The 24,747-nt window shown below is 44.4% G+C and overlaps 1 pseudogene; it reads right to left on the bottom strand.

Moving 5' to 3' along the window:
* Positions 1 to 529: 529 nt before the first annotated feature.
* On the bottom strand, positions 530 to 14,272 carry LOC114259804 (glucan endo-1,3-beta-glucosidase, acidic pseudogene; annotated as a pseudogene).
* Positions 14,273 to 24,747: the final 10,475 nt, after the last annotated feature.

Here is a 24,747-nt window from a genome sequence, read left to right as displayed (position 1 = left end):
TAAGAAAAATTTGATTAAGGTTAACCCACTGAGTTAAGTAAATTTATAATTTTGTTCTTAAAAATATGGCACATGACACTTACGTGTATATTTTTCACACACAAAAAAAAAAATAATCTAAGAGTTATAATCAATTGAACCAAATTAAGACAAAGTCGAAAATTCATGATTAAAATCGAACCAATTGAAATTAGAGTGACTAAAATAACATAAGGATCAAAGTATATGGACTACCGTCATAATTTGTCAAAGCAAATATTCTAATCTTTAAAAAAATATAAGATTATCCTTTTTTTTTTGATAAATATAATCTGATTATGTAACTATATGTCTGATCACATCTTTCATGTAGGAATTAAAATAATAATAATAAAAAATCTATTTTTAAATAGGGAAATAAGAATTAAAATTTATTTGGGTAGACAGATACATCCATTCATACAAGCCTAGCTAGCTAGGAATTCATATTCCAACACATAAAACTAGGCCTCCTTCCTTTATTCTATCATTTCAAAATTCTTAAAAATTTCTGACAAGTACATACTCAGAAATTCTTAACAATTTTTCTAGGTAAATAGCTTTACTGATTAATTAACCCACATCTTAATTAAAAGTAATATGGTACTTAGGCTGTTTGTTGGGGTAGAAAAGCCCAAAATTCCTCTCTGTTTCTTCTCCAGTTTTGTTGTTCTCATCAAACATAGCAAACAAGTAAACCACTATAGCCTTTCCAGGCCTCTTTGGAGTTCCACTCCCTACCTTCACATGCTTAATCATATTCTGATAGTAAGTCTCTGCATTCTGCTTTGTAGCTCCCTCATGGCCTTGAGACGGCCACCTGGTCTCTGATACCACGATCTCCACCCCGGGTCTGCCTGCCTTCTGGATGGCCGAGTACATAGCAGCCAATAAGGCATCAAAAAGGTTCTGGTAACCAGACGGATCACCTGAGCCAGTGAACAGGGCATATGGAAGAGTATTGTGTTGTGGATCACCAGTGTATGCAAAATAAGGGTATATGTTTGCTAGCAGTGGAGACTTATAGGCGGCTAGGAATTGAATGATCGGTACCATGAACAACTTCACACCACCATCGAAAGGACCTTGCGATGGTGGGTATGGGTTGCTGACTAGTGTCGAGTATGTTGCAGTTGAGACCTTGATTTGGTCCTGTTTTATTCAACAAAAAATGTGAACAATAAAACTATATTAATAATCTATCGATTAATATAATTGACATTAAAATTCTAAATAATATTTTTCTCAATAAATATGATCAAATAACTTAGTTACTTTGTACGAGCACGAAATAATGTTCTCGTATAATCCTGTTGATCAAGTTTGTGTTCCTCCAAACGTCGTCGATTTATTCCCTGAAAACACAAACATGAGCTAGCCGGCGGGTGTGTGCCGGATACCTTTCCGATGCCTAAGTCAGCAAAACAGACAAATAGACAAAAGCTCTGTGCATTCTGAAAATCAAAGTTGTGTTACCTCTACATAGGTTCTGTTGAGAGCTTTTATAGTTTTTGCCTGGCACAATCCTAGTAGGACTCTTGCTCCTCAATGTAGAGTCTTCGTAGGAATCACACTTGTAAAAGATAATGCTTATCCCTTAACACCCTTATCACTGCTTTAACCAAGTGAAATGGTTTTAGCTTAGTAGTATGACAAAACGACCAAGCTAATATTGCCATGTTCAAGTGGTAGAATTGACCGAGCTTTACCTAGCTCATATCTTCCCTTCATTGCCTGTACCTCGGTTAGGCATACTCCAACTGGGCTATTTACTTAAGACCGAGCTAACTATGCCCAATGGCGACCTTAGCTCAGTGCTATTACGCGTGATGCTTAGCTCGGTCTGAACTACACCTTGGCCCAACTCATTAGCTCTAAGATCGAGCTATATCAACCCTTACCCTGGCCCATTGTGTGGCCCAACTTACAAGGAAGGCCCTTCCTTAGCTCGGCCCAATTTACTTATAAATTACCCTCTCAATTGCCCCTTAATCCCATCTGAGCAGCACGATTGGGATTATTTTCCTCCAGTCGAGCTAAGAACATTCAATCCAACCAAACTCATATTCTACCGGGCTATCAAATAGTCCGGTCTATAAACGTCCTTTCAATTGCTTCTGCACATCTGAATCGCTTTCTATTCCATGGGCACGTGGCTGGCTCTCATTGGCCTAGCATAGCTATCACCACCGTTTTTGTACTCCGAAAAATTTGAACAGTCCCGCCTTTTTCACACGCTTTATACAAAAACCCTACATTTTGAACCAATCACTTCTACTATTCATCTTCTCTCTCTTGCCCTCTGAATCTTCATTCTTACAACCCTAGCACCCGCCAAGCTCGTGTTTCTGCTGGTACTGTTTCAATCTTCGGTCTCTCCATTTTGAACTGGTACGTGGCTCAAATCTTTTCTTTTTTCTTTGTTCATTTCACGAGCACGCATAGTATAGCAGTTTATACACATGTTTTCTGAAACACATTCTTGTAGTTTGAATACAAATCTTCAAAACCCACATACCCAGACTTCTTAATCACACTTTATCTGGATATTGCAATCAATCTGTTTATGAAATCCCTTTGATCCAAAATATTACTCCGACCGTGATAGGAGCTGGCTTGCCATAGGTGCATTTTAGACCGAATTAGAAGCCTCACCCATCGACTGAGTTTAAACTTGGAACCATCCCTTGCACTATGACTGAACTAAAAAACCATCATACCAATAACCGAGCAAAAAACTAGGAGCCTCTTCTTGTGCTACGACCGAACTAGGAACCCGTTTGTATTAGGTGTGCACACTACTGAACTAGAAAGCTTTAACCAATGACCGAGCTATAACTTGGGGCCAATCCGGCTCTCTAACTTAGTCAAAACCGAACTAAGAAGGGGATGCACCCTCCCCAGCTGAACTAGGTTTTTTTGCGTTGATTTTTCTTTTTTTTTTAGCCCGGTCCAGTGATCTAGGCATAACACTTGTTATTTCCACTTTGCAGACTTGTCTAGGCTGGCCAGGCACGCCTTTGCACCCTGCCCCTAGGCAGCTCTGCTCAACCGAACCAATCAAAGCCCCAGTCACACCGAGCTAGGCTTAATTTATTCACAGCTTTAAGTTAATCATGGGGAAATACCGATTCCTAGTAAACTCACCAACGGCTATTGCCGAATTCCACAAGGACTACAACATCCCTGATGACGTCCACCTTTCTCTAGCCGAGCTAGATACAACTCCATGGGGAAAACAGGGCTTCGTTCCCTTCACCGTCCTTTCTATCTTAGAGGCCAGACTCTGATTCCTTGTTCAGCCACTTTTATGTGAATTTCTTAGGCAGACTAGACTATGCCCAACCCAACTTAGCACCAATTCTTACAGAATAATAAATGGTGTCGCCGAGCTAAATCGCCGGCTTGGCCTCAACCTCGGTTTAGCCGAGCTATTTCACCAATACTCACTTGGCCAGAATGACGACGGATGGGTATACTATTTAAGAATAAGACGCCGTCGAGAGAAAATAATAAAAAACACGCTGGATAAAGACTTAAACGATGACGACTTTTTCTGGGTTTCTGGTAACTTCGAGGACCAGAAAGCCCAAATACCGGGATACCGTATTAACTGGAATAAAGGAGTAGTCGGTATGTATAGAGTAGCTCAGTTTTGTGCTTTCTTTACTCGGTTTAAAAATTTTGCACCGTGCTAACCGTTGCCTTTTTCTTTATGCAGATTTGAACCAGCTAAAGTTACAGTACCAAGACCCCAACCTAGAAGCTCTCCGCGTCGCACTTCGACATCCTGACCGAGGTTGGGCCGAGCTACTTAATTTTGAACCAACGTACAGATACAGCAGTAAGAGGAAGACCAGGGTGACAGATTTCCTTTTGGAACCTTCACCAGAACTAGATCCAACCCTTCCACAAATCAACCTTATTCCACTAACCGAAGAACAAGAGATGGCGAAGCGCCGAGCTGTGTGAGCCCTAATCACCGAGACAACTTCAATTCCAGACGGCGGAGTTCAGACTGAGACAACTCCAGCTGGTCAAACAATTGATACAGTGGTGGCCCTCCCAACAGCTCAAGCTTCGTCATCCCAGTTGAGGAAGCATGCTCACACTCCCTCAACTGAGCCACAACACCTTGTGGATGACGACGACACCTTGCTCTCGCAATCTACGCGACCGAGCCCAGAGCCCGTGGGTTCTGACCGGGATAGCCCTTCTAAATGGGCACCAAAGATAACATACAAGAACCGGCCTATTTCCAGCACCGATTCGGTGGTAGCAGACAAGGACCACTCGCTTGCTTTCAATCTTGCAAAAAGTGTGTGTCTGCCCGCCGACATGGAGCATCACAAATACCTCACCGAGCTAAAGGCCATCCGCTCGGCAACAAAGTCGATGGTGTTGGTAAGTTCTCCCTTTGCTAGTCTTTCTAGTTTACACATCTGTTTGCATGGTTTTAGTCATAATAGCTCTCTCCTTTTGCAGGCTATGCAGAAGAATCACATTGCTCATCAGCGCGTGCTTGAGCTCCGTAAGACAGCACGGCTGGCTGTTGCAGACGCCAATACCAAAATGGCCGAGCTGAATGAGGCCAAGAAAAAAATGACCGAACTTGAATCTGAAATAGAACGACTCACCGGGCTGGTTAGCTCGGCTGAAGCAGATAAGCAAAAGGCCCTGGCCGAGCGGAAAGACAAATATCTGCGCGAGCTAGTCAAGCTTGAGAAAAAGAAGGATGTAGAGATCGCCGAGCTGAAGAAGAGCGCGGATGATGCTGAGGATCGTGGTTATAAAGAAGGCGAAGCCACATATGTCAAGCAGTGCGAAGCTACGAAAGACATCTTCTTTAAATACAGCTGGAAGGCTGCTATTGCACAGCTCGGCCTAGGTCCAGAAACTGAGGTCTTTCAACACCCTCCTCCTCACTTTATCCCGGCTTATATGGCGGCATATGCCAACGCCATCCAACAAAAGTTTCTCCAGAAGGGGGAGGAGGAAGAAGGGCCGCCTGAGCTAGACAATGCTTTATCTGTCAACAAAGATCGCGGTCAAACCGGACAGACTGCCTAAGTGGAGCCACTAGTTCCCAGAACGGTTGACGATGCGCCTCTGACCGACGTACCTGCTGAAATCGGGCTACAGAGTGGCGAGACTCGAGTTGTTCTGGATGCAGATCTGGATGACCTCTTTGTTTAATTTTTTCTTTTACTGCCAAGAATTTGTAACTGGGCTAAAGTCCCACTTCTTGTAACTTTGTTTTGAATCTTTAAATGAAATCTTCTTCTTTTTGCTCGGTTTATTCCATACCAGCATTTATTTTTCAACTATGATTTGCATAAAGTTTAGCATTCTCATTTCTGGCTGAGATACTTATCTCGGTCTTGGAACCTTATAATCTGTTTGGTCATACCTGCCAACTCTCTATAGCCTAGATCCTTATCTCGGCTGAAGAGAGATAAATGTAAGGTATTCCTGCCAAACTCTTCAGCCTAGATCCTTATCTCTGCTGAAAAGAAGTAAATGTTGGTTATCCCTACCAACCTCTTCAGCCTAGATTCTGATCTCGGCTGAAGAGAAATAAATGTTGGTTATCCCTGCCAACCTCTTCAGCCTAGATCTTGATCTCGGCTAAAGAGAAATAAGTGTTGGTTTTTCCAGCCAACCTCTTCAACCTAGATCGTGATCTCGGCTGAAGAGAGATAAGTGTTGGTTTTTCTAGCCAACCTCTTCAGCCTAGATCCTGATCTCGGCTGAAGATAGATAAGTGTTGGTTTTTCCAGCCAACCTCTTCAGCCTAGATCCTGATCTCGGCTGAAGAGAGATAAGTGTTGGTTTTTCCAGCCAACCTCTTCAGCCTAGGCTGAAGAGAGCTCAGTGTTGGTTATTCCGGCCAACCTAGAGCCAAGTGTTTGGTTATTCCTACCAAACTTCCTCAGCCTAGATCTTGATCTTGGCTGAAGAGAGCTCAACGTTTGTTATTCCTGCTAACCTTCTTCAGCCTAGATCCTGATCTTGGCTAAAGAGAGCTTAACGTTGGTTATTTCTGCCAACTTCTTCAGCCTAGATCCTGATCTCGGCTGAAGAGAAATAAATGTTGGTTATCCCTGCCAACCGCTTCAGCCTAGATCCTGCTCTCGGCTGAAGAGAAATAAGTGTTGGTTTTTCCAGCCAACATCTTCAGCCTAGATCCTGATCTCGGCTGAAGAGAGATAAGTGTTGGTTTTTTCAGCCAACCTCTTCAGCCTAGATCCTGATCTCAACTGAAGAGAGCTCAGTGTTGGTTATTCCGGCCAACCTAAAGCCAAGTGTTTGGTTATTCCTGCCAAACTTCTTCAGCCTAGATCCTGATCTTGGCTGAAGAGAGCTCAACGTTGGTTATTCCTGCCAACCTAGAGCGAAGTGTTGGTTATTCTGGCTAACTCTGCTTTCTTTACCCCTAGCTCACTAAAACAACTTTTACAGAGAAAAACAATTATGCTAAAAAGGAAACTACTTGTTTTATTTGAAAAAAGAAAAATTACAAGTATTTTAAAGAAAAGCTAAAAATAAAATAGTTTGAGATTGACAGTGTTCCATGGCCTGGGAATGGCCTTGCTGTCTCCATCTTCCAACTGATATGCCCCATTTCCTGCTAATCCAATCACTTTGTATGGTCCTTCCCAGTTGGGTCCCAACTTGCCATCTCCGAGTACCAAAGTGTTTCCCATTATTTTGCGCAGCACCCAATCTCCAATCTTGAATTGCCTTGGATGTACCGTTTTGTTATATTTTTTGGATAACTCCTGCTGGTATGAGGCAATGTGAACTAGAGCTTTTTCTTTTCTCTTTTTTGCTAGGTCAAGTTCTAAGGTTATGGCATCTCCATTCAAGTCTAGGTCAAAATTTTCACTTCTAATTATGGGGAGACCAACTTCCAGTGGGATTATTGCCTCTATGCCGTAGGCTAAGGAAAATGGCGTTTCTCCAGTTGACCGTTGAGGTGTGGTGCGGTAAGCCCATAGAACATGAGAAAGCTACTCAGCCCACTTGCCTTTTGCTTTCTCCAGCCGTTTCTTCAATCCATCTAAGACAACTTTGTTTGATACTTCCACCTGACCATTTGCTTGGGGGTATGATGGTGTAGAATTGTAGAATTCTATCTTGTACTCCTCACAAAAGCCTTTAAAAATTTTGCCGTCGAACTGAGTGTCGTTGTCAGATATTTGAGCCTTAGGTATGCCGAACCGAGTGATGATATTCTGCCAGACGAACTTCTTCACATCTTTCTCCTTTATTGATGCGAGGACTTCTGCCTCCACCCACTTTGTAAAGTAGTCTGTTGCTGCAAGAAAGAACTTTCTGTTATCGGGTCCCATTGGAAGTGGTCCTACTATGTCCAAGCCCCACATCGCAAAGGGCCATGGGCTAGTTAGTGGTAGAAGCTCTCTGGCTGGTTGATGTATTTGGTGTACGAACTTCTGACATTTCTCGCACTTCTTGACATACTTCTCTGAATCTACTTGCATGTAAGGCCACCAATATCCTTGTGAATTTGCTCTGTAGGCCAAAGATCTTCCCCCTTGGTGGCTTCCGTATACGCCTTCGTGTATCTCGAACAAGAATGTCTCGACCTTGCTAGGATGGACATATTTTAAGTAAGGTCCTGTGAAGGATTTTTTGTACAAGGCCATTGATGGGGAGAGCCAAAATCGCTGTGACTTTGCTCTTATTTTGTTGGCCTCTTTCTTCTCTACGGGTAAGACGCTGTCTTTTAAGAATACTATAATGGGATCCATCCATGAAGGGCCTAGTTCGGCGCAACATACCTCAGCTACTTTGGGTTCTTCAATGCTTGGTCTTGGTAGGAAGTCGATCAGTAATGGATGTGGGATGAATGTATCTACCATCGAAGCAAAGCCTGCTAGTTCGTCTGCTCTACTGTTTTCTTCTCGGCCGATCTGTTCTATTCGCACTACATCGAATTGCATGATTTCCTTCCTGACTAACTCTTGGTACTTGGCCATCCTTTCATCTTTTGCCTTGTAGTCGCTTGAAATCTGGTTTACTACTAGCTGAGAGTAACTGTAAACCATTAACTCAGTGGCCTGCATGAAAAGTGCTGATTTTAGGCCTGCTAAGAGTGCTTCAAACTCCACCTCATTGTTTGATGCTGGGAAGCCCAGGTTGACTGCTTGTTCCACTATTAGGCCATTTGGTGAGATGAGCACTATGCCAAGTCATGCACCGTGCCTATTGGATGCTCCATCCATGAAGAGCTTCCATATCTCTCCAACAAATAGCTTCCAGCAAGTGGAGGGGTCGGATGATGTCTTGGGGTCATGAGTGTTGATTATGTTTTCTTCCAAGTCCATGCTTACTGTTGGGGTTTGCTCTTCACTATCTAACTATACCAAGTTTTTACTTGTTGATGAGTCTTTGCTGGGTATAGCACGGCTTGCCTCTTCCTCCCTTTCTTTAATCTGGTATGCCTTGGGATGTGGCTGGGCATCTTGTTTTGGGGGTTGCGCAATTCTTGCGGCACTTTCCATCCTCTTTTCTGTTGTACCAGTCAAGTCAACAGGGCAGATATGATGACTTCCTGGTGTGAACTCTGCCACAAAGTCTGCCAAAGCTTGGGCTTTTATTGCGGTTCTAGGTTGAAACTTGATATCAAATTGTCCTAATTCCACCAACCATTTCAAGATTCGCCCAGAAAAGTTTGCCCTCTCAAACAAAGCTTTTAATGGAAAAGCTGTTAGGACGATTATGGTGTGGGCATGGAAGTAATGCGACAGCTTCCTTGAGGCCATCATCAAGGCTAAGGCCAGTTTTTCCAATGGTAGGTACTTGGTTTTTGCGCCCAGCAAGGTTTTGCTAACATAAAAGATAGGCAGGTGTTGGATTCCTTTCGCTCTAACCAACACTGCGCTGACTGCGTGCTGTGAAACTGTTAAGTACAAAAAGAGCTCTTCTCCAGGTATTGAGGTTACTAGCAACAGTGGAGAAGACATGTACTCTTTTAAGCTTTCTAGGGCGCGGTTGCATTCTTCATCCCACTCAAACTTGGCCTTTAATGCTTGGAAGAATGGTCGACATCCGACGACCGACTTATGAACCGGTTGAGTGCAGCAGCTAGGCCAGTGAGATGATGCACCTCTTTTACTGTGTTGGGCCTTTCTAGATCCTGGATTGCTTTGATCTGGGAGGGTGTACTTCTATACCTCGGTTGGTCACCAGGAAGCCTAGGAATTTGCCTAATCCTACACCGAACGCACACTTGGATGCATTTAGGCTCAACTTGTTCTTCTTCAGGATCTGGAACATTTCACCAAGGTCCTTGAGATGGTCCTTCTCATCCTTGCTTTTGACCACCATGTCATCTATGTAAGCCTCTATCGTTCTGCCTAACAATGGTTCAAACATCTTGGTGACCATTCGTTGGAATGTTGCCCCTGCATTTTTTAGGCCAAAGGGCATGACCTTGTAACAATATAATCCTGTAGGAGTTGTAAAGGATGTGACCTCCTGGTCTGGTTCATACATAGCGATCTGATGGTAACCTCTATACGCATCAAGGAAGCTAAGTCGATTGTTGCCTGCCGTCAGGTCTACCAGTTGGTCTATCCGTGGTAGGGGAAAACTGTCCTTTGGGCATGCCTTGTTGACTATTTTGTAGTCCACGCAGACATACCATTTTTCGTTCTTCTTTGGCACTACTACGGTATTGGAGATCCACCTGGGATAGTGCACTTCTCTGATAGCTCCTGCCTTCAGCAAGTTTCTCATTTCTTCCGCCACTATCTCGGCATGGTGGAGTGCTGATCTGCGAGTACGCTGTATAATTAGTCTGGCAGTTGGGTGGACGTTCAGTTGGTGACAGATGAAGTTTGGGTCAATGACAGGCATGTCATACGGCATCCAGGCAAACACTTCGATGTTAGAGGTTAAGAATTCCATGACCTCTATTCTCTCAGTGCTGGACAAAGACGAGCCGAGCAAAAAGAACTTCTTTTTGTTCTTTTCATCTATCCTTACCTCTACCAAGTCTTCCACTGCCTTCTGATCAGCTGCCTTGCCGACATCTGCAAATAGTTCATTGCTTTTTGGCTCTTCGACCATCTGTACATACCCTTTTGCAGCGGCTGCCATTTACTGTGATGAAGCACTGTTTTGACATAATTTGGTCTCCAAAGACCTCTTTAATTACTTCTACTTTGTTGGGGAACCACAACACTTGATGGTAGGTTGATGCTACCGATCGCATGGTGTGCAACCATGTCCTTCTAAGATTATGTTGTAAGTGGAAAGGACTTTCAATACCCAGAGTTCCACCTGTTTCGTCATGGTTCCTGCCTTGACTGGGAGGATTATCTTGCCCACTGGCCACTCTAGCATTGAGTTGAATCCAATTAGGGGAGATGTTGCAGGTGCTAGGTCTTTGTCCTCCAATTTCAGTTGTTTGAAGGTTTCGTAATGCATTATCTCACATCAGCTTCCTTGGTCAATCAAAATCCGCCTGATGTCGAAATTCTTAACGCGTAGAGTGACAACCAGTGCATCATTGTGAGGGCAGTATATCCTTGCTAAATCTTTGTCTGAAAAATATATGACATTTGTGGCCTCTATTCTCCCCCTTTTGATGGTAGGTTGTGCACTTAATACCTCCCTTAAGTGCTCAACCTTTTTTATCATCCCCTTGAGCTCACATACCCGCTCAGGTTCGAATATCCCATGTATTACGTTAATTATGCCTTGATATGGAGCGTCGACCGGCATCCCATTTGGGTTGTTGTGGTTCTGGGGGACTGGTTGTGTCCCTCATTCTATGTACTGGTCCAGGTGCCCAGCTGCCACTAACTCCTCCAAATGTTGTCTCAACGGCGTGCAATTTTCAGTGCGGTGCCCCTTTTCATCATGGAAGGTGCACCGAGACCTCTTGTCATAGTCTTTTTGTGCTTCTCCCAACTTAGCTGGCCATCGGATGAAAGGTTCATTATGTATCTCACTGAGAATCCGGTAGATTGGTTTTTTGAACACTATGGTAATGGAAGTGCGAACTCTTAACCTCCTTTTGTTTGGGTCTTCTCTGTTGGCCCACCTACCTCACCCATTCCTGCTTGGTTGTTCTACTGTGTTGACTTTTGCTGTAGTCTTTTTATCTGGCATTGCTGTTGTGCCAGATTTCATTTTAGCATGGATATTATCTTCCTCCACGCGAATATGTTGATGCACTCTCTCCATTAAGGCCTCCATCGTGAGGGGTGGCGTCATTGTGATTGAGTCCCTTAGTTTGTTACTGACTGGCAGGCCCCATTTGTATTGTGCAATGGCAAGGTTTGTAGGGCAATCCCCAATCTGGTTGAAGGTTTCCCAGTAGCGACTGCTGTAGGATCACAACGTCACCATGTCGCCCATGTCAATGAAGAGTAGCTGATCGATCTCCATTAGTGTCTTGGTGTTCGTTCTGAACCTAGTCACGAACGCCTCTGCTAATTGTGCCCAGAAGGCAATGCTGCTTTCTGGTAGCCTTTCGAACCAGGTTAAACCTAGGTCGCCAAGGCTGGATGGAAATATGATGCACATTAAAGCCTCGTTTCGCCGGTATACTGCCATAACCTGGCGAAAGTGGCTTAAGTGCATGTAGAGGTCTATCTTCCCCTCATAAGTGGTGAATTTGGGCTGGTGGAAGCTTGAAGGTAGTGGTGCGTTCTCAATTGCCGGAACGAACGGCGAGCTCTGTAACCTTGCTAATACTTTGTCTGTTGGTTCGTAAGCAAGACGCGACATTGGCATTCCTACCTCAACATTCCCATGCGTCCGAGGGGCCAACCGCTGAAGGACTGAAACTCTGCGCAGGTCACGTGCCCTAGTATCCTCCTTCCATCGGTCCCTTTCTTCAAGCACAGTTCGCAAGTCAGATGATCTAGGCAACTCCGTATGCCTAGATGACGTCTGGTGTGTGTGTGTGAGGGCCGATAGGTGCTTCCCTCAGTATATAACCTCTCAGTTTTCGTTCTCTCAGACCTAGAGTAATGAGTCCTGGAAGTCTTTGATTGAGTGTCGCCTGTTCTAAGGCTCCTACTTTCTGCTTGCGATGGTGTGGTACGCCTATCACGATCCTCTGAGTGGCGAGGGGACGTGTTGCCTTTGCGCCCTTCTCTTGTCGCCACCCCTTTTCCTTTTATCTGGCGCTTCATGACTCCATGTCTGTCGCCATCCTCCTTCTTAACTCATCCTGCTCCTTCACGCGATGCTCCAGAACTTGAGGGTCCATCCTCCGCCTCTGTCTTTCAGGACTTTGAGAGTGACGGGAGCTGCTAACACGGCTCCCCCTTGCATCCCTCTGGGGGTTCTGTCGCTGGGGTTCTAAATCCACCATGGGAGGGATAGAAGGCAAACCTTCACGCCTCCCACCCCCCTCCAGGGTTTGCCCATCAATAGCTGATTGCATCAAGTCTTCATTGTGCGCCATTGCTTCCAACTAGAGAGAAAAACTCAATCAAGAGGTTTTGTTCTTTCTGGAATTCCCACAGAAGGCGCCAATTGTACGAGCATGAAATAATGTTCTCGTATAATCCTGTTGGTCAAGTTTGCGCTCCTTCAAACGTCGTCGCTTTATTCCCTGCAAACACAAACGTGAACTAGCCGGCGGGTGTGTGCCAGATACCTCTCCGTTGCCTAAGTCAGCAAAACAGACAAATAGACAAAAGTTCTGTGTATTCTGAAAATCAAAGTTGTGTTACCTCTACATAGGTTCTATTGAGAGCTTTTATAGTTTTTTCCTAGCACAATGCTAGTAGAACTCTTACTTCTCAATGTAGAGTCTTCGTAGGAATCACACTTGTAAAAGATAATGTTTATCCCTTAACACCCTTATCACTGCTTTAACCAAGTGAAATTGTTTTAGCTTGGTAGTATGATAAAACAACCGAGCTAATATTGCCATGTTCAAGCGATAGATTTGACCGAGCTTTACCTAGCTCGGATCTTCCCTTCATTGCCTGTACCTCGGTTAGGCAGACTCCAATTGGGCTATTTACATAAGACCGAGCTAACTATGCCCAATGGCGACCTTAGCTCGGCGCTATTATGCGTGATGCTTAGCTCGGTCTGAACTTCACCTGGGCCCAACTTGTTAGCTCTAAGACCGAGCTATATCAACCCTTACCTCAGCCCATTGTGCGGCCCAACTTACAAGGAAGGCCCTTCCTTAGCTCGGTCCAATTTACTTATAACTTAGTTACTTCTTCTTTAATTGTATCTTATTCTCTGTAATTTGATCATACTAGTTATGAAAAACTAATTTCCTTTTTGTATATAATTTAAATTTTTTTAATATGTTTTATAGATATAAAGAGGACCACTACTTTAATTTTTTAGAAAATGAATCAACTCCTCGTATTGGACTACAAGGCCCAATAGAACCTCAACTATCCATCTTCTAATACTCTCTAAGTAGATGATTCATATTAGTTGAGCAAATATCGATAGTTATGTAATTGAATCAAATTTATTTTAAAAAACTAAACTCTCCATATAATTTCAAAATATACCATCCATTTTTTTAAAACCAATGCAATTCAATTATGTGACTATTGATCAAGTTAAATTTTTTTTATAGTAGTAAGTAACTTGCAAGACACTAAAAGATAAGTGATTCAGATTACCGAATTAGGCCCGGAGTGGGCCCACATCACATAAATTGACCCTTTAGTCCAAGGAAACTTCTTTATTTAAAAAAAGAAAAACCCTACATGATTGAGACTACATAATTTTGAAATGAGTAATGTTATTATGCTAGGAATCGCAAATGATTTACCAAAATTTCTACCAAATCACTCGCATGCCTCTAGCATTTTAGTTTAGAAATAAATGCTTGCCTGTAAACCCAAGGCTGCTATTGCATTGTAGACGCTTTTCATGGTAGGGAGGACGGATTGAACATTAAAGCAGTGTTGGCTTTGTTGGGATCCACTTCGTTTCCCACAGCGATGTACCGGAACTTGACGCCCGAGAAATAGTTTCCAACATTGTTTTGGACCCATTGTGATACGGCCGAAGGATTAGACCTGAGAGCTTGAGTTGGGGCATCGAGGACTAATTCAATGTTGGAGCCCCTCAGGGCTTCAAGGGTCGATGACTTTGGACCGTACATTCACATCCTTCCAATGCCGTTGGATTGGTAGAGTTGTACAACTTCTTGATCCAATGGTAAGTTGTCGCCCTGTTGTCCATTACACACTCCTATGGATTGTGCATCTGCAATGGTGACATTTTTGTGAGAAAAACGTTAAATATACCACAAAAAAAATTGTACAAAAAAATCATAAAAAATGATGTGGCAGTGATTTTTTGGAGAATTATGAAATATAATGTTAGGCATTTTGAGTTTTAATGAATGAATAAAAACAGGTTATCTCAGGTGTTATTGACTTAGACTCTATTTCTCATTCACTAAAATAGCATAAGCTTATTATATAATTTGTGCCATTCACTTTTTACAGATTATTTCAATATATACATATCTATGATACTGAATAAATCCACTTTGAAAAAAATTATATTTAACAAAAATGTTGACACCTGAATTTAAGATAACCATCCCGATAGCATCCCATTTGAAGAAGAAGAAGAAGAAGAAGAAGAAGAAAAGGCTCCAATGTGGAGGGACTAAATGGATCGAATATTCAAGATCAAGAAGGCATACAAACATGCCCTTAAACAAACAAATCTAAAAGATGGATCATTAAACGAAAATATATAAGAGAGTAATGATATACAAATAAAAATATTATATACAAATTGTATATAGAACGATGTGGTAGAATTATAAATTTAACTCTTTAAAATAAAAACAAAAAAATCTATTAAGATGCTTATTAATAACTAGGTATCCGGACTCTGAAGTTAACGGTCAAGTAACCTTTCAGTGGCCCCTTTGAGTTTGATGTTAAATCTTATTCTTCAGTCCTTACCGTTTGGCCAAATCCATTAGAACCATTACTAACATATCATTTTAGTGAATGTTTTTATATGAAAATTTTGAAAGAATAATATATTTTCCTACAGAAGATAATATATGTGTGCATGAAGTTAGCATTTTTATTATGCACTTCATAGTTCATATAGAAAAATGTTAGCATTACTATGCTTATGCTCGTATGTACGAGAGAGAGAGAGAGAGAGAGAGAGAGAGAGAGAGAGAGAGACCTATCATATAAATGGTAGATGAAAACAAAACAAGTAGCAATACAGAAACCAGAAAAAGTTCCATTTTTAAAAGTGGAAAGGAACAACTAAAACCACACTTCAATTATTATTATTTTTTAAATGGAAGAAGATGTAGAAAACACTACAATCTCCCCTATGTTATATAGAAAGCCAATTACTACTACTCTGTCTGGAGGACCAAAACTGTTGCCCTTTTCAAAACACTACTTTGAAAAGTAAAACTTCAATATGGTAGGTCAGTTAGAACAAGTCCAACAGAAAAACACTACACGAAAATCATTTGACACCATTTCTTATTATTATTATTGAGAGGGTAATTTACAAGTAAATTGGGCCGGGCTGGGTAATGGGCCGTTGTATGGGCCACAGTGAGAATGGCTGAGTAAAAGGGCCTTGTAAGTTAGCCCGGTCCAAAAGATCCTTGTAGTTAACTCGGTCACTGCGGTCAGAGTGATAGCAGTTAGCTCGGTCATACCCTTCTAAGCCAAGGTATTTTGAGCTTTCCTCAGGACCTTGCTACGGATTAGCTTGGTCCAAGCTCGTTATGGTTAGCACGGTCTCAGCAGGAGAAACCGAGGTACACGCAATGAGGGGAAGAACCGAGCCAGTTAAAGCTGGGTCATTTCAGCCCGTTTAGCATGGCTATGATAGCTCGGTCGTTTTGTCATACTACCGAGGTAAAACCATCTCACTTGGTTTAAGCAGTGAGGGGGGTGTTGAAGGATAAGCATTATCTTTCAGGAGTGTGATTCCTAAGAGGACTCTACATAGAGGAATAAGAGTCCTACTAGGATTGTGCCACACAGAACCTATAAAAGCTCATAACATCACCTATGGAGAAGTAACATAACTTTGATTCCTGAATTCACAGAGAGCTTTGGTGTCTATTGTCTATTATGCTGACTTAGGCATCGGAGGGGTTTTCGGCACACACCCGCCGATTAGCTCACGTTTGTGTTTTCAAGTGGAAAAGTGACGACGCTTGGAGGAGTGCAAGCTTGATCAACAGGATCATACGAGAAGAATTATTTCGTGCTCGTACAATTGGCGCTGTCTGTGGGAATTCCACAAAGAACAAAATCTCTTGATCAAGCTTTCCTCTCTAGTTGAGATCAATGGCGCATAATGAAGACTTACCGCAGTCCACTATTGACGGACAAACCCCAGAGGGGGGTGGGAGGTGCGAAGGTTTGCCTTCTATCCCTCCCATAGAGGATTCAGAGCCCCAGCGACAGAACCCCCGGAGGGATGCAAGGGGAAGGCGGGGTAACAGCCCCCGTCACTCTCAAAGCCCCGAAAGGCAGAGGCGGAGGATTGACCCTCAGGTTCTGGAGGATCGCGTGAAGGAACATGATTAGTTGATACGAAGGATGGCGGCGGACATGGGGTTGATGAAGCGCCAGATAAAAGGCGAAGGGGTGGTGATAGGAGAGGGGCGCAAAGGCAGTATGCCCCCTCGCCACTCGGAAGGTCGCAATAGACACACCACGCCATCACAAACAAAGAGTAGGAACCTTAGAACAGGTGACACTCAAATAAGGACGTCCAGGACTCGTTACTCCAGGTCTGAGAGAACGAGAACTGAGAGGTCATATACTGAAGGAAGCACCTATCGGCCCTCGCGCACGCACCAGACGTCATCCAGACAGACGAAGTTGCCCAGATCGTCTGATTTACGAACTGTGCTTGAAGAAAGGGCACGGTGGAAGGAGGATGTCAGGGCACGTGACCCGTGCAGAGTTTCAACCCTTCAGCGGTTGGCTCCTCGGACGCACGGAAGCGTCGAGGTAGGAATGCCAATACCGCGCCTTGCCTACGAACCAATGGACAAAGCATTAGCAAGGTTGTATAGCTCGCCGTTCGTTCAAACAATTGAGAACGCACCGTTACCTTCCGGCTTCCTCCAGCCTAAGTTTACGACTTACGAAGGGAAGACAGATCCCTACATGCACCTAAGCCACTTTCGCCAGGTTATGGCAGCATACCGGCGGAATGAGGCTTTGATGTGCATTCTATTCCCATCCAGCCTTGGCGACCTAGGCTTAACCTGGTTCGAAAGGCTACCAGAAGGCAGCATCACCTCCTGGGCGCAATTGGCCGAGGCATTCGTGACTAGGTTCAGAACGAACACCAAAACACCAGTGGAGATCGATCAGCTACTCTCCATTGACATGGGCGACAAGGAGACGCTGAGATCCTACAACAGTCGTTACTAGGAGACTTTTAACCAGATAGGAGATTGCTCCACCAATCTTGCCATCGGGCAGTACAAAAGGGGGCTACCAGTCGGAAACAAGTTGAGGGATTCAATAACTATGGCGCCACCCCTCACAATGGAGGCTGCACCAGCATATTCGGGTGGAGGAGGATGGCGCCCATACTAAAACAAAATCTAGCACAGCAGCGATACCAGATAAAAAGACTACGGCAAAAGTCAATACGGTAGAACGCCCCAGCAGGAATAGGCGAGGCAGGCGGGCCAACAGAGAGGACTCAGACAAAAGATGGTTAAGAGTCCGCACTGCCATCACAACGATGTTTAAAAAACAGATCTACTGGATTCTCAGTGAGATAAGCGATGAACCTTTCGTTAGATGGCTAGCTAAGTTGGAAGAAGCACAGAAGGACTATGATGAAAGGTCCCGGTGCACCTTCCATGATGAAAAGGGGCACCGCACTGAAAATTGCACGCCGTGGAGACAACACTTGGAGGAGTTAGTGGCAGCTGGGCACCTGAACCAGTACATAGAAGGAGGGACATAACCAGCCCCCCAGAACCACGACGACCCAAACGGAATGCCGATCAACACCCCACCTCCAGGCGTGATTAACATAATACATGGGGTATTCGAACCTGAGCAAGTATGTGAGCTCAGGGGAATGATCAAGAAGGCTGAGCAATTAAGGGAGGTACTAAGTGCACAACCTGTCACCAAAAATGGGAGAACAGACGCCACGAATGTCATATCTTTTTCAGACAGAGACTTGGCAAGGATATATTGCCCTCACAACGATGCACTAGTTGTCACTCTCCGCGTCAAGGATTTCGACATCAAACGGATTTTGATTGACCAAGGGAGCTCATGTGAGATAATGAATTGCGAAACCTTCAAACAACTGAAACTAGAGGATAAAGACTTGGCACCTGCCGTATCCCCCCTGATCGGATTCAATTCAATGCCAGAGTGGCCAGTTGGCAAGATAATCCTCCCAGTCAGAGCAGAAAGCATGACGAAACAGGTGGAATTCTGGGTATTGAAAGTCCATTCCACTTACAACATAATCTTGGGAAGGACATGGCTGCATGCCATGCGATTGGTAGCGTCAACCTACCATCAAGTAATGTTGTTCCCCAACGAAGCCGAAGTAATTAAAGAGGTCTTTGGAGACCAAATTATGTCCAAACAATGCTTCGGCACAGTAAATGGCAGTCGTGCTGCCAAGGGATATGCACAGATGGTGGAAGAACCTGAGAGCAATGAGTTGTTCGCGGATGTTGGCAAAGCTGCTGAACAGAAGGCAGTGGAAGACTTGGTACAGGTAAGGATAGATGAAAAGAACCCAGAAAAGTTCTTCTTGCTCGGTTCATCTATGTCCAGCATTGAAAAAATAGAGGTCATGGAATTCTTGACCTCTAACATCGAAATGTTCGCCTGGACGCCGTATGATATGACAGGCATTGACCCAAACTTCATCTGTCACCAATTAAATGTCCATCCATCTGCCAGACCAGTTATACAGTGCACTCATAGATTGGTACTCCACCATGCCGAGATAGTGGCGGAGGAAGTGGGAAACCTTCTAGAGGCAGGAGCTATCAGAGAAGTGCACTATCCTAAATGGATATCCAATATAGTGGTGGTGCCAAAGAAGAATGGAAAATGGAGCGTTTGCGTGGACTACAAAACAGTCAACAAGGCATGCCTAAAAGATAGCTTTCCCTTACCTAGGATAGACCGATTGGTAGATCTTACAGCAGCACACAACCGGCTTAGCTTTCTTGATACGTATAGAGGTACCATCAGATCGCTATGTATAAGCTAGACCAGGAGGTCACATCTTTTACAACTCCTAGAGGGCTGTATTGTTACAAAGTCATGTCCTTTGGCCTAAAGAACGCAGGGGCAACATTCCAATGGATGGTCACCAAGATGTTTGAACCATTGTTAGGCAGAGCAATGGAGGCTTACATCAACGACATGGTGGTCAAGAACAAGGATGAGAAGGACCATCTCAGGGACCTAGATGAGATGTTCCAGATCCTAAAGAAGATCAAGTTGCACCTTAATGCATCCGAGTGTACGTTCGGCGTAGGATCTGGCAAATTCCTAGGCTTCCTGGTGACCAACCGAGGTATAGAAGCAGACCCCTCTCAGATCAAAGCAATTCAGGATCTAGAGAGGCCCAACTTAGTAAAAGAAGTGCAGCATCTGACTGGCATGGCAGCTGCACTTAACCGATTGATAAGTCGGTCGTCAGACAAATGTTGACCATTCTAACAAGCACTAAAGGCCAAGTTTGAGTGGGATGAAGAATGCGACCGCGCCCTAGCGAGTTTGAAAGAATACATGTCTTCTCCACCATTGCTAGTAACCCCAATACCTGGAGAAGAGCTCTTTTTGTACCTAGAAGTTTCACAGCACGCAGTTAGTGCAGTGTTGGTCCGAGCGGAAGGAATCCAACACCTGCCCATCTTTTATGTCAGCAAGACCTTGCTGGGCGCAGAAACCAGGTACTTGCCATTGGAAAAACTGGCCTTAGCCTTGATGATGGCATCAAGGAAGTTGTCGGATTACTTTTACGGCCACACCATAATCATCCTCACAGCTTTCCCATTAAAAGCTTTGTTTGAGAGGGTGAACTTTTCTGGGCGAATCTTAAAGTGGGCAGTGGAATTGGGACAGTACGATATCAAGTTTCAACCCAGAACCACAATAAAAGCCCAAGCATTGGCAGACTTTGTGGCAGAATTCACCCCAAAAAGCCATCACATCTGCCCAGTTGACTTGACTGGTGCAACCGAAATGGGGATGGAAAGCGCCGCAGGAAGCGCGCAACCCCTGAATCAGGATGCCCAGCCACACCCCAAAACAGATCAGACTAATGACGAGCAGGAAGAGGCGAACCATACTGCACCAGGCAAAGACTCATCAGCAAACAAAAACTTGGTTCAATCAGATAGTGAGGGGCAAACAGCAGGTGTGGACTTGGAAGAAAACATCAGCAATACTCACGACCCAAAGACATCATCCGACCCCTCAACTTGCTGGAAGCTATTCGTTGGAGAGATGTGGAAGCTCTTTGTGGATGGAGCATCTAACAGGCACGGTGCATGACTTGGCATAGTCCTCATCTCACCAGATGGCCTATTAGTGGAACAGGCAGTCAACCTTGGCTTCCCAGCATCAAACAACGAAGGGGAGTATGAAGCGCTTCTGGCAGGACTAAAATCAACACTCAATATGAAGGCAACCGAGCTAATGGTTTACAGTGACTCCCAGCTAGTTATAAACCAAATTTCAGGTGACTACGAGGCAAAGGATAAAAGGATGGCTAAGTACCAAGAGTTAGTAAGAAGGGAGATCATGAAGTTCGAAGTAGTGCGGATAGAGCAGATTGGCAGAGAAAAAAATAACAGAGCAGATGAATTAGCAGGCTTTGCTTCGATGGCAGACACATCCATCCCACATCCATTGTTGATCGACTTCCTACCAAGACCAAGCATTGAAGAACCCGAAGAAGTCGAAGTATGTTGTGCCGAACTAGGCCCTTCATGGATGGATCCCATTATAGTGTTCTTAAAGGACGGCATTTTACCCGAAGAGAAGAAAAACGCCAACAAAATAAGAGCAAAGTCACAGCGATTTTGGCTCTCTCCATCAATGGCCTTGTACAAGAAATCCTTCACAGAGCCCTACCTGAAATGCGTCCATCCCAGGAAGGTTGAGGCATTCTTGTTCGAGATACACGAAGGCATATGCGGAAGCCACCAAGGAGGAAGATTGTTGGCCTACAGAGCAATTTCACAGGGATATTGGTGGCCTTACATGCAAGCAGATTCAGAGAAGTATGTCAAGAAGTGCGAGAAATGTCAGAAGTTCGCACACCAAATACATCAGCCAGCCAAAGAGCTTCTATCTTTAACTAGCCCATGGCCCTTCGCAATGTGGGGCTTAGACATAGTAGGGCCACTTCCAACGGCACCCGGCAGCAGAAAGTTCTTTCTTGCAGCAACAGATTACTTCACAAAGTGGGTGGAGGCAGAAACACTCGCATCAATAAAGGAGAAAGATGTGAAGAAGTTCGTCTGGAAAAATATCATCACTCGATTCGGCATACCCAAGGCTCTAATATCTGACAACGACACTTAGTTCGATGGCAAAATCTTCAGAGGCTTTTGTGAGGAGTACAAGATAGAATTCTACAACTCTACACCAGCATACCCCCAAACAAACGGCCAGGCGGAAGCATCAAACAAAGTCGTCTTGGATGGATTGAAGAAAAAATTAGAGAAAGCAAAAAGAAAGTGGGCTGAGGAGCTTCCTCATGTTTTATGGGCTTACCGCACCACACCTCGGCGATCAACTGGCGAAACACCATTCTCTTTAGCCTACGGCATGGAAGCTGTAATCCCACTGGAAATTGGCCTCCCCACCATCAGAAGTGAAAATTTTGACCCAGAGTTAAACGGAGAAGCCATAGCATTGGAGCTCGACCTTGCATGAGAAAGAAGATAAAAAGCATTGGTTCACATTGCCTCATACTAGCTAGAGTTATCCAGAAAATATAACAAGACAGTACATCCAAGGTAATTCAAGATCGGAGATTGGGTGCTGCGCAAAGTAATGGGAAACACCCTGGTACCCAGAGATGGCAAGTTAGGGCCCAATTGGGAAGGACCTTACAAAGTGGTTGGATTAGCTGGCAAAGGGGCATACCACTTAGAGGATGGAGATGACAAGACCATTCCCAGGCCATGGAACACTGCCAATCTCAAACAATTTTATTTTTAGTTTTTCTTTTAAGTACATGTAATTTTCCCTTTTTTTCAATAAAACAAGTAGTTTCTTTTCAGCGCAATTGTTTTCTGCTGTAAAAGTTGTTTTAGTGAGCTAGGGGTATTATATGCAGAGTTGGCCGGAATAACCAACTTAGCGTTCTCTTCAGCTCAGATTAGGATCTGGACTGAAGAGGTTGGCTGGAAAAACCAACACCTCTCCTAAGCTGAGGATAAGGATCCAGGCTGCAGGAGGTTTGGCTGGAAAAATCAAACACTTCGCTCTACGTTGGCCGGAATAACCAACCTTGAGCTCTCTTCAGCTAAGATAAAGATCTGGGCTGAAGAAGTTGGCTGAAAAAACCAACACCTCTCCTAAGCTGAGGATAAGGATTCAGGTTGCAGCACATTTGGTTGGAAAAACCAAACACTTCGCTCTACGTTGGCCAGAATAACCAACCTTGAGCTCTCTTCAGCTAAGATAAGGATCTGGCCTGAAAAGGTTGGCTAGAAAAACCAACACTCAGTACTTTTCAACCAAGATAAGGATCTAGGCTGAAGAGTGGTTGGCTGGAATAACCAACTCTTAGTACTCTTCAGCCGAGATAAGGATCTAGGCTGAAGAGTGGTTGGCTGGAATAACCAACCCTTAATACTCTTCAGCCGAGATAAAGATCTAGGCTGACGAGTGGTTGGCTGAAAAAACCAACTCTTAGTACTCTTCAGTCGAGATAAGGATCTAGGCAGAAGAGTGGTTGGTTGGAAAAACCAACACTTAGTACTCTTCAGCCGAGATAAGGATCTAGGCTGATGAGTGGTTGGCTGGAAAAACCAACTCTTAGTACTCTTCAGCCGAGATAAGGATCTAGGCTGACGAGTGGTTGGCCAGAAAAACCAACACTTAGTACTCCTCAGCTGAGATAAGGATCAAGGCTGAAGAGTGGTTGGCTGGAGTAAACAACTTTTGGTAATCTTCAACCGAGGTAAAAACCTAGGCTGAAGAGGTTGGTAGGTATTATTGGAGATTTCAAGGTTAAGACCGAGATAGGCATCTCGACAAGAAAATGTTATACTGCATTAAAGATTACAATTGAAAAGTAAATACAAGCATAGAAGCTAACCGAACTAACAGTTGAAACAACTGAAGATTTCATTCCAAATTCAAGTCAAAGGTACAAAAGTGGGGCCTCAGCGCGGTCACAAACTTCATTAGCAGCAAAAGAAGAAAAATAGAAAAATCAGAAGAAAAGGTCTTCTAAGTCGGCGTCCAAATCAACCCGATCTTCACCCAGAGGTAGCTCGGTGGAGACAAGCACACCTTGGTTGAGATTGGTCGAAGGCATCGCAGCAGTCACGACAGTTGAAGGTGGAATGGAGTCTACTGGAGTGGGAGAGATAGATTGGCGACCGAGCTGGGTGTTGGCTTCAGGAGCTTGATCCTCGTCGTCCTCCCCTTCTTGAAGAAATTTTTGTTGAATGGCTTGAGCGTACTCCGCCATGTAGCTCGGTATGAAGTGTGAAGGAGGGTTCAGGAAGACCTCGGTTTTAGGACCGTGACCGAGCTGTGCCACGACCGCTTTCCACCCACACTTGAACAATATATCCTTAGCAGCTTCGCACTGCAGGATGTAGGTGGCTTTACCTTCTTTGTAGCCGCGGTCTTCCGCGTCTTCCACCTTCTTTTCCAACTCTTTTATCTCGGCGTTTTTCTTGTCCTCAAGCTTGACCAGCTCACGCAGATATTTATCTTTTATCACGGCCGCAGCCTTCTGCTTGTCCGCCTCAGCCGAACTGACAAGACCGGTCAGGCGGGCCACCTCGGTTTGTAGCTCGGCCATTTTATTCTTGGCCTCCTTTAGCTCGGTTGGCCTCTGCCATGGCCTCCCTTGTGGTTTTTCGAAGCTCCAACATGCGCTTGTGAGCAACGTGGTTCTTCTGTAAGGCCTGCAAGAAGAGAGAAACAATTTTGAGATGAACCGAGCGAAAAGATGTTGAAATTTGGAGGAGGAAAAGGAGAACTTACCAACACCATTGATTTTGAAGCTGAGCGAATGGCCTTCAGCTCGGTAAGATGATCGTGGTGATCCATATCGGTTGGAAGGCAGACGCTCTTGGCCAGATTAAAGACCAGCAAATGGTCCTTTTCCGCGACCACTGAGTCGGAGTCAATGATAGTGCGGTTCTTGAATGTGACCTTAGGCACCCACTTGGAGGAGCTATCTCGGTCAGAACGCTCCGGTTATGGGCTTGGTGGTGTAGATTGGAGAAGGATGGTTTCATCTTCGTCGACAAGGAGTGGCTCGGTTGTGGAAGTCCGAGCACGCTTGCTTGGGCGGGATGATGAAGACTGATGGGATGGTAGGGCTACCTTGGTTTCCTGAGTTTGACCAGCTTGTGGTACCTCGGGCTGGTTCGTCTTGGTGATGAGGGCTCTAACAGCTCTTTTTTTTGCCATCTCTTGCTCTGCTGTTAATGGAATGAGGTTGATTTGTGGAAGGAAAGGATCAAGCTCAGGTGAAGGC

This window comes from Camellia sinensis, chromosome 12 (genome assembly GCF_055761805.1).
Source record: "Camellia sinensis isolate YWXY chromosome 12, ASM5576180v1, whole genome shotgun sequence".
In the NCBI taxonomy this organism is placed as follows: domain Eukaryota; kingdom Viridiplantae; phylum Streptophyta; class Magnoliopsida; order Ericales; family Theaceae; genus Camellia; species Camellia sinensis.
The sequence above is the reverse complement of the archived record's forward strand: the minus strand, read 5'-3'. Positions and strand labels throughout refer to the sequence as shown.